We start from the raw sequence: 11,505 nt of genomic DNA on the forward strand, positions 1-11,505 counted from the left end.
AGGGGGGTAGGGTGCACCCTCCACCCTCGTGGAAGCCTCGTGTCCTTTCCGGTTTGTTTCTTATTTTCCTATTTTCTTAAATATTCAAAAACGGAGAAAAATTGCCATTAGAACCGTTTGGGGTCGGTGTCGGTGTCAAAACCGGCGGATCTTGGGTAGGGGGTCCCGAACTGTGCGTCTAGGCCGGATGGTAACAGGAGGCAAGGGACACGAAGTTTTACCCAGGTTCGGGCCCTCTCGATGGAGGTAAAACCCTACGTCCTGCTTGATTAATATTGATGATATGGGTACTACAAGAGTAGATCTACCACGAGATCAGAGAGGCTAAACCCTAGAAGCTAGCCTATGGTATGATTGTTGATGTGTATGTCGTCCTACAGACTAAAACCCTCCGGTTTATATAGACACCAGATAGGGTTAGGGTTACATAGAGTAGGTTACAATGGTAGGAGATCTGAACATCCATATCGCCAAGCTTGCCTTCCACGCCAAGAAAAGTCCCCTCTGGACATGGGACGGAGTCTTCAATCTTGTATCTTCATAGTCCAGGAGTCCGGCTGAAGGTATAGTTTGGCTATCCGAACACCCCCTAATCCAGGACTCCCTCAGTAGCCCCTGAACCAGGCTTCAATGACGACGAGTCCGGCGCGCAGATTGTCTTCGGCATTGCAAGGCGGGTTCCTCCTCCAAGTACTTCATAGAAGATTTTGAACACAAAGATAGTGTCCAGCTCTGCAAAATAAGTTTCCACATATTGCCATAGAGAGAATAATATTTACACAAATCTAATCTGCTGACGTACTCCGTTGTGTGACATCACACCATGGCCAAGCTTTTATTTGAACCGTTTTACTGTCCCATCTTAGCGCGTTATGCGAGGCGGTTTCCTTGGTACGTCTTGTTAAAGCAGAGATCGTGTTCCCTTATTCCGGGATTCTCATCAATACGGGCGTGGGTAACCCAACCGTTTCTAGGACTCCTAGATCATAGGCAAGTTCAAACGGACACAGGGAGGACGCTCGATATCCACCCTCTTTATAAAGGGACGAGGCCTTTTATTTTTCCCTCCCGTGCTCAATCGAATCCTTCCCCCACCTCAAGCTTAAATGCCCAAGGTTCAGGTCAGGTGCTCCGAACCTTCAGTCATGTCCGGATCTAGCCTTCAAGGCCGATGGGTGCCTTCTTCCATCACGGAAGAAGACGTCAAAAAGTTGATGGAGGCCAGATATCTGACCGCCGAGATTCTGCATCGGCTGCCTCCCCGGGGGCAGGCCGTCCCCTCCCCCGAACCCAACGAGAGCGTCGTGTTCGTCTCCCACTTCCTCCGAGGTCTAGGCCTTGCATTGGATCCTTTTGTCAGGGGCTTGATGTTTTACTACGGGCTAGATTTCCATGATCTAGCTCCAGGCTCCTTTCTTCATATCACGATATTTATCGTTGTGTGCGAGGCCTTCCTCCGGGTTACCCCTCACTTTGGCCTATGGCTCAAGACCTTTGAAGTAAAACCGAAGATGATCAAGGGGCAACATGCGGAGTGTGGAGGTGCCTCAATACGCAAGATGACGGGAGCTGCATGGCCCGAAGGTTCCATTCCAAAGGTGTCTAAATTGTGGCAACAGGAGTGGTTCTACATCACAGCTCCTCGAAGTGCCAAGTGGGCGGCCGACCCTGTCTTCCGCCCAGGCCCTCCACCACAACTGATGTCATGGATTAGCATAGGATTGAGCTGGGGTCCGGCCAAGGACGTGCCTATACTGCAAAGCCACATTCAAGATCTCTTTAATGGAGATTTCAGTTTGGTTGCGGTAGCACAAGTTAAGCTGGTTCGCCAAGTCCAGCCTTGTAAACGCCGGCCTCTTCGCTTGTGGGAGTTTAATCCTGAGGGACCGCGCGCCATTCAAAATTTCCTCGACCTAACGCACGAGGAGATGTATAAGTCGTTCTTCGGACCTCAAGTGGAGTGTCCGGAATCACCGAGGACACGGGCCTGAGTAGCAACCGTGCCGCCGAACAGGTAAGGCATCTTCTGACCGAGCGTACTACCCCTCCTTTGATGCGAAGTTATTTATGAGAGTCCGCTTTTTGACCAGGACTGGCTAACGAAGGCGAAGTTGATCCGGTGCTCGCCCCCCCTCCTTGAGGGTTTGGAAAATCCAATATTGGAAAAGATGCTCCAGGCTGCACCTTGCCCGGATCCCTTGAAGGAAAACGCGGGCGGTCGCGGGCCCCAAACGCTGGCCGCTCTAGCCGAAGGAGCGAGCGTCTCCATGAAGGAAGTCGACCAGAAGAGGAAAATGATTGCGTCCGGGGATTCGGAAGCCGAAGCTTCCAAACGGGAGAAGAAGTTTCCCATAGAGGGTCCTACCCCGGGGGGTGCGGTTGCCGCACAAAGTCCGCCGGGGGATCAATTCTCCCACGAGTCGTAAGTGACCAAAAATACTTTAATAGTACAGATATGTCGTCTTTTCTTCTGAGAAGATAACCACTGCATGTATCTTTGCAGTTCGGGCCTTAGCCCCTCTCAAATGAGCTCATCTTCGGGGGATCTTCTTCCAGAGATGATGGAGAGCGAAACGCCTCCTCCGGACTCCTCCGCTCTGGAAGCGGGCGACCCTGAAGTGTCATCGCGGAGGGCCTCTCCGAGTCCGGCGAGGCCAGAAGATAATCCTGTCGACCCCCGAAGTTCCCAGTGTCCGGCTCCCGAAGAGAGCAGACAAACAAGTCCGGCACCGTCTAGTGTGCGGTCGGATGTTCTGAGGGAGTTGGTGGGGCGAGCAGCCATCTTAGATGAACACCGTGTGCTGATGAATACGGTGATGGAGAGAATCTCGTCCGCTGAAAGCAGATTGCGTAAAGCTTTTATGAGTCTACTGACAGACTTTGAGGTACGTAAAATAATGTATGATAGTCCTGCACATACTAGGTGTGCCCTGTGTAGATAGTAGCCCCTGAGACTCTGGTCGTCGTCGGAAACGACGGCGAACAGAGGATCATATTCCTAGGTAATAACCATACTGCCTTTATGTGCAGGTGATGGAAGCTCCGGTGGCTAGCCAGGCTCGCGAGTTTGCCCATTTAGAACGGCAGTTGGATGTGGAAGACGCCGACATCGAGCTTGTTAACAAAAGGCTTGACGAGGCGCAGGGTAGGTGTTATTATCTGGTAAACGCCGCATAGTAAGAGCATCATGAAGCCAGTATATTTAACATGTTATTACTGCAGATGGAGCTGCCACTGTTGAAGCCTTGCGGGCGGAACTTGCCCGAGCCAAGGAACAAGCGGGATTGGGTAATGTGGCTGCTTTGAAGGCGGCCGAAGAGTTGCGAGCCGAGAAGGCCGCGCATGGTGAGAGCCGGGATAAGATGGCTAATATGGCCGTAGAATTAAAAGCCGCCATCGACCATTGCCGGGCTCTTGAAAAGGAAAACCGGGCGAAGGCAGCGGACCTTGAGAAAGCTGCTGCAACGGGAAAAGACCTCCGTTCTGCTATGAGGGCAAAGAAGGAGGAGCTGCGGGAAGCCGGGGATATTGTAGCCGGGAAATCCTTTATGCTGCAGAGGAAGTTCGGAGATCCACGGTATGCCCCTCTGGATCGGCTGTGGAGTTCAGAGGATGTGTATATGGATTTGGCGGCGAGCGCTGCCGATGCGGCCGAATACTTCCAGAGTCAGACGGACCGTGAAGTAGACCAGCTGTTTTGGAAACAATTCCTTTCTCCCGAGCGTCCGCTTTCATTGACGGACCAATTAGCCGAATGGGCCGAACTAAATAGGTTGTCCGGACTCTCCATGAGGTCTGTTGTGGATCAGCTATGGCCGGGAAGGTCGAAACCGAGCAGCTATTTCAGCTTGGTGCAGCAGTTCCTTGACGTGGTGCCGCGCATAAATGCGATGAAGAGGTCGGTGTGCATAGAAGGCGCATGAATGGCCTTGGCCCGTGCTAAAGCATACTGGGCAGAGATGGATGCTACCACTGTTGCAGCGCAGGATTCGGCCATAGGTCGAAGGGCTGTTGAGCACTACTTTGAGGAAGTTCTTGAGGGTGCTCGTTTGATAGAGACCCAGTGCTCAAAAAATATTATGTTTGAGTGACATGTAATCTCATTGTAAGCGAAATGCTTTTATAAATTTTCATAAGGCTACTTTTATACTTTTGCCTGAAAGTAATGTGATGCCTCCTGGGCGGCCGTTTATGTATACATGTGTATAACCTGAAAGATTGCAGTCGTCGGCTTCAACCCCCACGCATATAATGCGGAGGTGTTCACAAAAACACACGTTCACACTTAACCCAACGTATTGGTCCTATTAAGGAGGTGATAGCGGAGCGAGCGAGGCAACCAGACTATAATGCTTTAACACTTTCACTTAGCCATAGGAGTTTGACAGTGGGGCTACTAGATAGCCCCTGGTGGCTCCACACTCTCCCGATCCCGGGGTGCATATATGCTTGGCCGGAAAGCGGCCCTTCGTTAAGGCGGAGGAATTATAACATTCCCATGGGTCATCGAGTGGTTGACCAGTCTCGCGCTAGATCATGACAGTCAGTTTTCGGCTTTCTCTACTGAGGTGCTCGTCCGGATGAACCGGGGCACAATCGCAGTAGTTCTCCTGGTGCTACCTTAGCCGGTAAAGCGGAATGTAAGGCACCAAAACATAGGAGCCGGGCAAACCCAACATTTGACCAAAGACAATGATTCGTAGCTGATGCATATAGGGCCAAACTCGCGACGCCGAACACTCCCTAAGGTATTCGGTCTTTGTGGTATAAACCGGGCCTAAATAATGGCCTTCGTAAGAAGCCCCTTATGTCTAGGTACGTGCATTGGTCTGGCGTGGCCACATGCCAAGACGTCAGCATCCTTCTCAACGGTGGATATGTATCAATAAGAGACAGTAAAAAGGTTTACACAGGGTCTTAATCTAAAAAGAATCCTTGGAGCGGGTCCCTACTGCACGTCAGCGCCCGTGTCTCCGTTGTGCCGTATCCTGGACGGGTGTGGCACGATGATCGTCTGTAAAAGAGAGGAATTTATGTGAAAAAGGTTGTCGTGCAAAAAGATAATTGAAGAAACTATGCGTAATTCAAGATGAGGAGGAATGGCCACATGTCTGCGCGCGTTGAGCCCCTTGTAAATAGGGGTGTGACCATTTATTCGGTATAAGTAGCGGCGCAGGACTCGATTAGTTGTGTCTGAGGTCTTGACGACCTATGGGGCGCTTTGGCTAGTCCGGGCGCCTTTAGTGTGTGGCTGCCTAGGCAGCCTCACTCTCTTCGGCGCGCAGAGATCGCTTGATATTTCCGTGCACTGAAATGATGCCGCGTGGACCGGGCATCTTGAGTGTGAGGGAGGCGTAGTGTGGTATTGCATTAAAGCGAGCGAAAGCTTCCAGCCCGAGCAGTGCTTGATAGCCACTTTGAAACGGAGAGATGTGGAAGGTTAAATGCTCGCTACGGAAGTTATCGAGGGAGCCGAATATAACTTGTAGTAGGAGGGAGCCCGTACAACGAGCCCCTGGGCCTGGCGTTACTCCTTTAAAGGTAGTATTGCTATGGCGAATTTGTGTTGGGTCTAACCCCATCCCGCGGATTGTATCCTAGTATATTAGGTTTAGGTTGCTGCTGCCGTCCATCAAGACTCATGTGAAGTGATATCCACCAATTACTGGGTCTAATACCAAGGCAGCCCATCCTGCGTGTCAGATACTTGCTGAGTAATCATGATGGTCGAAAGTGATCGGTTGAGACGACCATTGGCCGGACTTCGAGGTGACAGGCACTTGGGTATATTTTCCTGGGGGTGCCGCATTGTTTTTTCCCTTGATCATGTGTAGTACGTTTACTGTTTTGACTTATGGTGGGAATTTCCTTTGTTCCTCCGTGTCTTGCTTGGGGGGCTCGTCCTCGTCTTCACTTGGTGTGTCCTCCCCCTTGTGTACGGCGTTGAGCTTGCCGGACTGTTTGAAGACCCAACATTCTCTGTGGGTATGATTAGCAGGTTTACCCGGGGTACTGTGGATCTGACATACTTGGTCCAGAATTTTGTTGAGACTGGACAGTTCATCCCTGGTGCCTTTAGTGGGCGGCTTTTGACCTGGCCGAGAGCTTTTGAATCCGGCATTTACTGTCGTGCCCTTCGTGCTGTCTTCTTTATTCCGACGTTTGTTATTGCTGTTGCGCCGTGATTTCCCGTTTCCATCTCTAACTTCCGATGTACTGGGGTCGCTGGTGCTGCATCTGGCTAGCCAGCTATCCTCACCCGCACAAAAGCGGGTCATGAGGTTTGTTAATGCGGCCATCGTTCTCGGCTTATTTTGGCCGAGGTGTCTGGCGAGCCATTCGTCATGGACGCTGTGCTTGAAAGCCGCTAAGGCTTCGGCGTCCGGACAGTCGACAATCTGGTTCTTTTTAGTAAGAAACCTATTCCAAAGCTTTTGGGCTGACTCTCCGGGCTGCTGAGTTATATGACTCAGATCATCCGCATCCGGAGGTCGGACATAAGTCCCTTGAAAATTTGCCCGAAAGGCGTCTTCGAGCTCTTCCCAACTTCCAATGGAGCTTTTGGGGAGGCCTTTGAGCCAGTGACGAGCTGGCCCTTTGAGCTTGAGGGGTAAGTATTTGATGGCGTGGATATCATCTCCTCGAGCCATATGGATATGAAGGATATAGTCCTCAATCCAAACCCCGAGGTCTGTTGTTCCATCGTATGCCTCTATGTTTACGGGTTTGAATCCCTCTGGAAATTCATGGTCCAGCACCTCGTCGGTGAAACATAGAGGGTGTGCAGCACCCCTGTAGCTGGGTGTACCGCGTTGTTCGGATATTTGTTGTGTTGCATTGTATGCTGGGGGGCGCTTGCATGGTCCATAGATGGATCTTGTTGCGCCGTCCTTTGGGTGCGAACCCTCGCTTGGGTCGCGTGCTATATTGTGAGCGGCGTTGTATGCCGCTCTGTGTTGGTAGAGGGGTCGTCTATCCGACCAGGTGGCTGATTTGATATTTGGTTGTGGGGGGTCTGCGGCCTCCTCATCGAATTCGGGTAGCAGTTTCCGCTTTGGGTAGCTCTTGGAGGGGCGATTGTCGCCGTACCTTGCTGCAGTGTTGAGTATTTTGCTCCATCTGAATTGGAGTGTGTCTTGCGCGGCCTTGAGCCTTCGCTTGTGCTTTTTAAGGCTCCTCGCGGTGGCAACAAGCCTTTTACGGGCGTTCTACTGCTCCGGGTGCCTGTCCGTCGTTATGTTGTCCGGACCATTATCCTTGATAGGGTTTGTTTGTTCGGTTTGATTATCCGGATTGCCGTTGTCCAGCAGCGGTTCGCCCTGCTCCAGCGTTGGGTCTGTGTGATCGCTATTTCTGTCGAGGCGGGATTTGGGGCGGTGCTTGCGTCGCCGCTTTGACTGCTTTTCGAGGGAACAATCCTTCGGTGCGTCCTTCCGCTCTTCGTCGTCATCTTTTGGTGCGTCCACCATGTATACGTCGTATGACGAGGTGGCGTTCCAGGGCTCAATAGGCGCTGGTTCTTCATCGTCTCCTTCATCGGCGTCCATACCATCAATGTCATCGGAGTCGAAGTCGAGCACGTCGGTTAAGTCATCGACAGTGGCTACGAAGTGGGTGGTGGGTGGGTTTTGAATTTCTTCATCGTCCATACCCTAACCTTGCTGACCGTAGTCCGGCCAGGGCTCTCCTGATAAATAGAGAGACTTCAGTGACTTCAGGATATCGCCGAAAGGCGAGTGCTGAAAGATGTGCGCGGCTGTGAACTCCATGATCGGCACCCAATCGGATTCGATCGGCAGGGGCGCGGAGGTTTCGGAATCCAGAGAAGAATCCGGCTCCATGGAGTCACGAGTCTCGCAGAGTACGGGGCTGGTGTTCGGCTCAATCGCCATTTGGATCGCAGCCCCTGAGGTGGCGTCCAACCGCCCATCCTCGATCGACGTAGTTGACTCCGAACTAAGGGTCAAGGCCGGTGCGGGTGCGGCCTCCAGGGCACCGTTCGGCGGCAGAGTTAGATCATGCTCGTCATGATAGTGTGGCGCGCTCGGCAGTGGTTCGAATCCGTAGAAGATCAAGTCCCCGCGGATGTCAGCCGTGTAGTTTAAACTTCCGAATCTGACCTGACGGCCAGGGGCGTAGCTTTCGATCTGCTCTAGATGGCCAAGTGAATTGGCCCGCAGTGCGAAGCCGCCAAAGACGAAGATCTGTCCGGGGAGGAAGGTCTCACCCTGGACTGCATTGCCATTGATGATCGTAGGAGCCATCGGGCCTGACGGCGACGGCACAGAGGAACTCTCAATGAAAGCACCAATGTCGGTGTCAAAACCGGTGGATCTCGGGTAGGGGGTCCCGAACTGTGCGTCTAGGCCGGATGGTAACAGGAGGCAAGGGACACGAAGTTTTACCCAGGTTCGGGCCCTCTCGATGGAGGTAAAACCCTACGTCCTGCTTGATTAATATTGATGATATGGGTAGTACAAGAGTAGATCTACCACGAGATCAGAGAGGCTAAACCCTAGAAGCTAGCCTATGGTATGATTGTTGATGTGTATGTCGTCCTACGAACTAAAACCCTCCGGTTTATATAGACACCGGATAGGGTTAGGGTTACATAGAGTCGGTTACAATGGTAGGAGATCTGAACATCCGTATCGCTAAGCTTGCCTTCCACGCCAAGGAAAGTCCCCTCCGGACACGGGACGGAGTCTTCAATCTTGTATCTTCATAGTCCAGGAGTCCGGCTGAAGGTATAGTTCGGCTATCCGAACACCCCCTAATCCAGGACTCCTTAGTCGGTTTACTTACCGTACCACACACCTATTCCTTTTCGGAGTCGGAAACGTTCCGAAAAGTGTCCCTTATGTATTCCTCCGGGGTCACGGTTTCAATAATATTAGTTTCAACATTTATGGGATTACCTGAGATATAATGTTTGATTCTTTGACCGTTCACCACCTTCGGATTTGTGCCTTCGAAGTGGTTGATTTTTATAGCACCGAAACGATAGACCTCCTCGATAACATAAGGACCTTCCCATTTAGAGAGAAGTTTGCCTGAAAAAATGTTAAAAGAGAGTTGTATAATAATACATAATCACCTACATTAAACTCATGCTTTTGTACCCTTTTGTCATGCCATCTTTTAACCTTTTCTTTAAACAGTTTGGCATTCTCATAAGCCTGGGTTCTCCATTCATCAAGTGAGCTAATGTCAAAAAGCCTCTTCTCACCAGCAAGTTTGAAGTCATAGTTGAGCTCTTTAATAGCCCAATATGCCTTATGTTGTAATTCAAGAGGTAAGTGACATGCTTTACCATAAACCATTTATACGGAGACATACCCATAGGATTTTTATATGCAGTTCTATATGCCCTTAATGCATCATCAAGTTTCTTGGACCAATTCTTTCTAGATCTATTAACAGTCTTTTGCAAAATTAATTTGACCTCTCTGTTACTCAATTCTACTTGCCCAGTAGACTGCGGGTGATATGGAGATGCAATTCTATGATTAACATCATACTTAGCAAGCATTTTACGAAAGGCACCATGAATAAAATGTGAACCACCATCAGTGATTAAATATCTAGGGACTCCAAACCTCGGAAAAATAACTTCTTTAAGCATCTTAATAGAGGTGTTATGATCAACACTACTAGTTGGAATAGCTTCTACCCACTTAGTAACGTAATCAACAACAACTAAAATATGTGTATACCCATTAGAGGAAGGAAACTGTCCCATATAATCAAAGCCCCAAACATTAAACGGTTCATTAACAAGTGAATAATTCATAGGCATTTCTTGACGTCTACTAATATTACCAATTCTTTGACATTCATCACAAGATAAGACAAACTTATAGGCATCCTTGAAGAGAGTAGGCCAATAAAAACCGGATTGCAATACCTTATGTGCAGTTCTATCTCCAGCATGGTGTCCTCCATAAGCTTCGGAGTGACACTTGCGTTGGATCTGTTCCTGTTCATGCTCAGGTATACAACGTCTAATAACACCATCTACTCCTTCTTTATAAAGGTGTGGGTCATCCTAGAAGTAATGTCTTAAATCATAGAAAAACCTTTTGTTTTGCTGGTATGTGAAACTAGGTGGTATAAATTTAGCAACAATGTAATTAGCATAATCAGCATACGATGGAGCAGTACGAGAAGCATTTATGACATTTAATTGTTCATCAGGAAAGCTATCATCAATAGGTAGTGGGTCATCAAGAACATTCTCTAACCTAGACAAGTTGTCTGCAACGGGATTCTCAGCTCCCTTTCTATAAATAATATTCAAATCAAATTCTTGTAGGAGGAGAACCCATCTAATAAGTCTAGGTTTAGCATCTTTCTTTTCCATAGTATATTTAATAGAAGCATGATCAGTGTGAGTAGTTACTTTAGAATCAACAATATAAGGTCTGAACTTATCACAAGCAAATACAACTGCTAAGAACTCCTTTTCAGTAGTAGCATAATTTCTCTGGGCATTGTCTAGAGTTTTACTAGCATATTGAATAACATTTAATTTTTTATCAACTCTTTGTCCTAGAATAGCACCTACAACATAGTCACTAGCATCACATGATTTCAAAGGGTAAATTCCAATCAGGTGGTTGAACAATAGGTGCAGAAATCAAGGCTTTCTTAAGTATTTAAAATGCTTCTACACAATCATCATCAAAGACAAAAGGAATATCTTTTTGTAATAGGTTAGTCAGAGGCCGGGAAATTTTTGAGAAGTCCTTAATGAACCTCCTATAAAAACCGGCATGACCAAGGAAACTTCTTATACCTTTGATGTCCTTGGGACACGACATCTTTTCAATAGCATCAACTTTAGCTTTGTCAACTTTAGTACCTCTTTCAGAATTTTTTTGCCCCAAGCAATACCTTCATTAACCATAAAGTGGCACTTCTCACAATTCAAGACAAGGTTAGTTTCTTCACATCTCTGCAAAACTCGATCAAGGTTGCTCAAGCAATCATCAAAAGAGGATCCATAAACAGAGAAATCATCCATGAAAACTTCACAAATCTTTTAACAAAAGTCAGAGAATACAGCCATCATGCATCTTTGAAAGGTAGCAGGTGCATTACACAAACCAAAAGGCATACTTCTATAAGCGAAGGTACTGAAAGGGCAAGTAAAAGTAGTCTTTTATTGATCATCAGCTGACACAGGTACTTGAGAGAAACCAGACTAACCATCTACAAAGCAAAAATGTGTATGTTTGGATAATCTTTCTAGCATTTGATCAATGAAAGGCAAAGGGTAATGATCTTGTTTAGTAGCTTTATTTAGTTTACGGAAATCAATTACCATCCTATAACCTGTAATAATTCTTTGCAGAATCAATTCATCTTTATCATTAGGAACAACGGTAATACCTCCCTTCTTAGGGACGCAATGGACATGGCATACCCACAGACTATCAGCAACGGGATAAATTATACCTGCTTCAAGGAGCTTTAATATTTCCTTTCTTACCACTTCTTTCA

Source organism: Triticum urartu, chromosome 5 (assembly GCF_003073215.2).
Source record: "Triticum urartu cultivar G1812 chromosome 5, Tu2.1, whole genome shotgun sequence".
Lineage (NCBI taxonomy): Eukaryota > Viridiplantae > Streptophyta > Magnoliopsida > Poales > Poaceae > Triticum > Triticum urartu.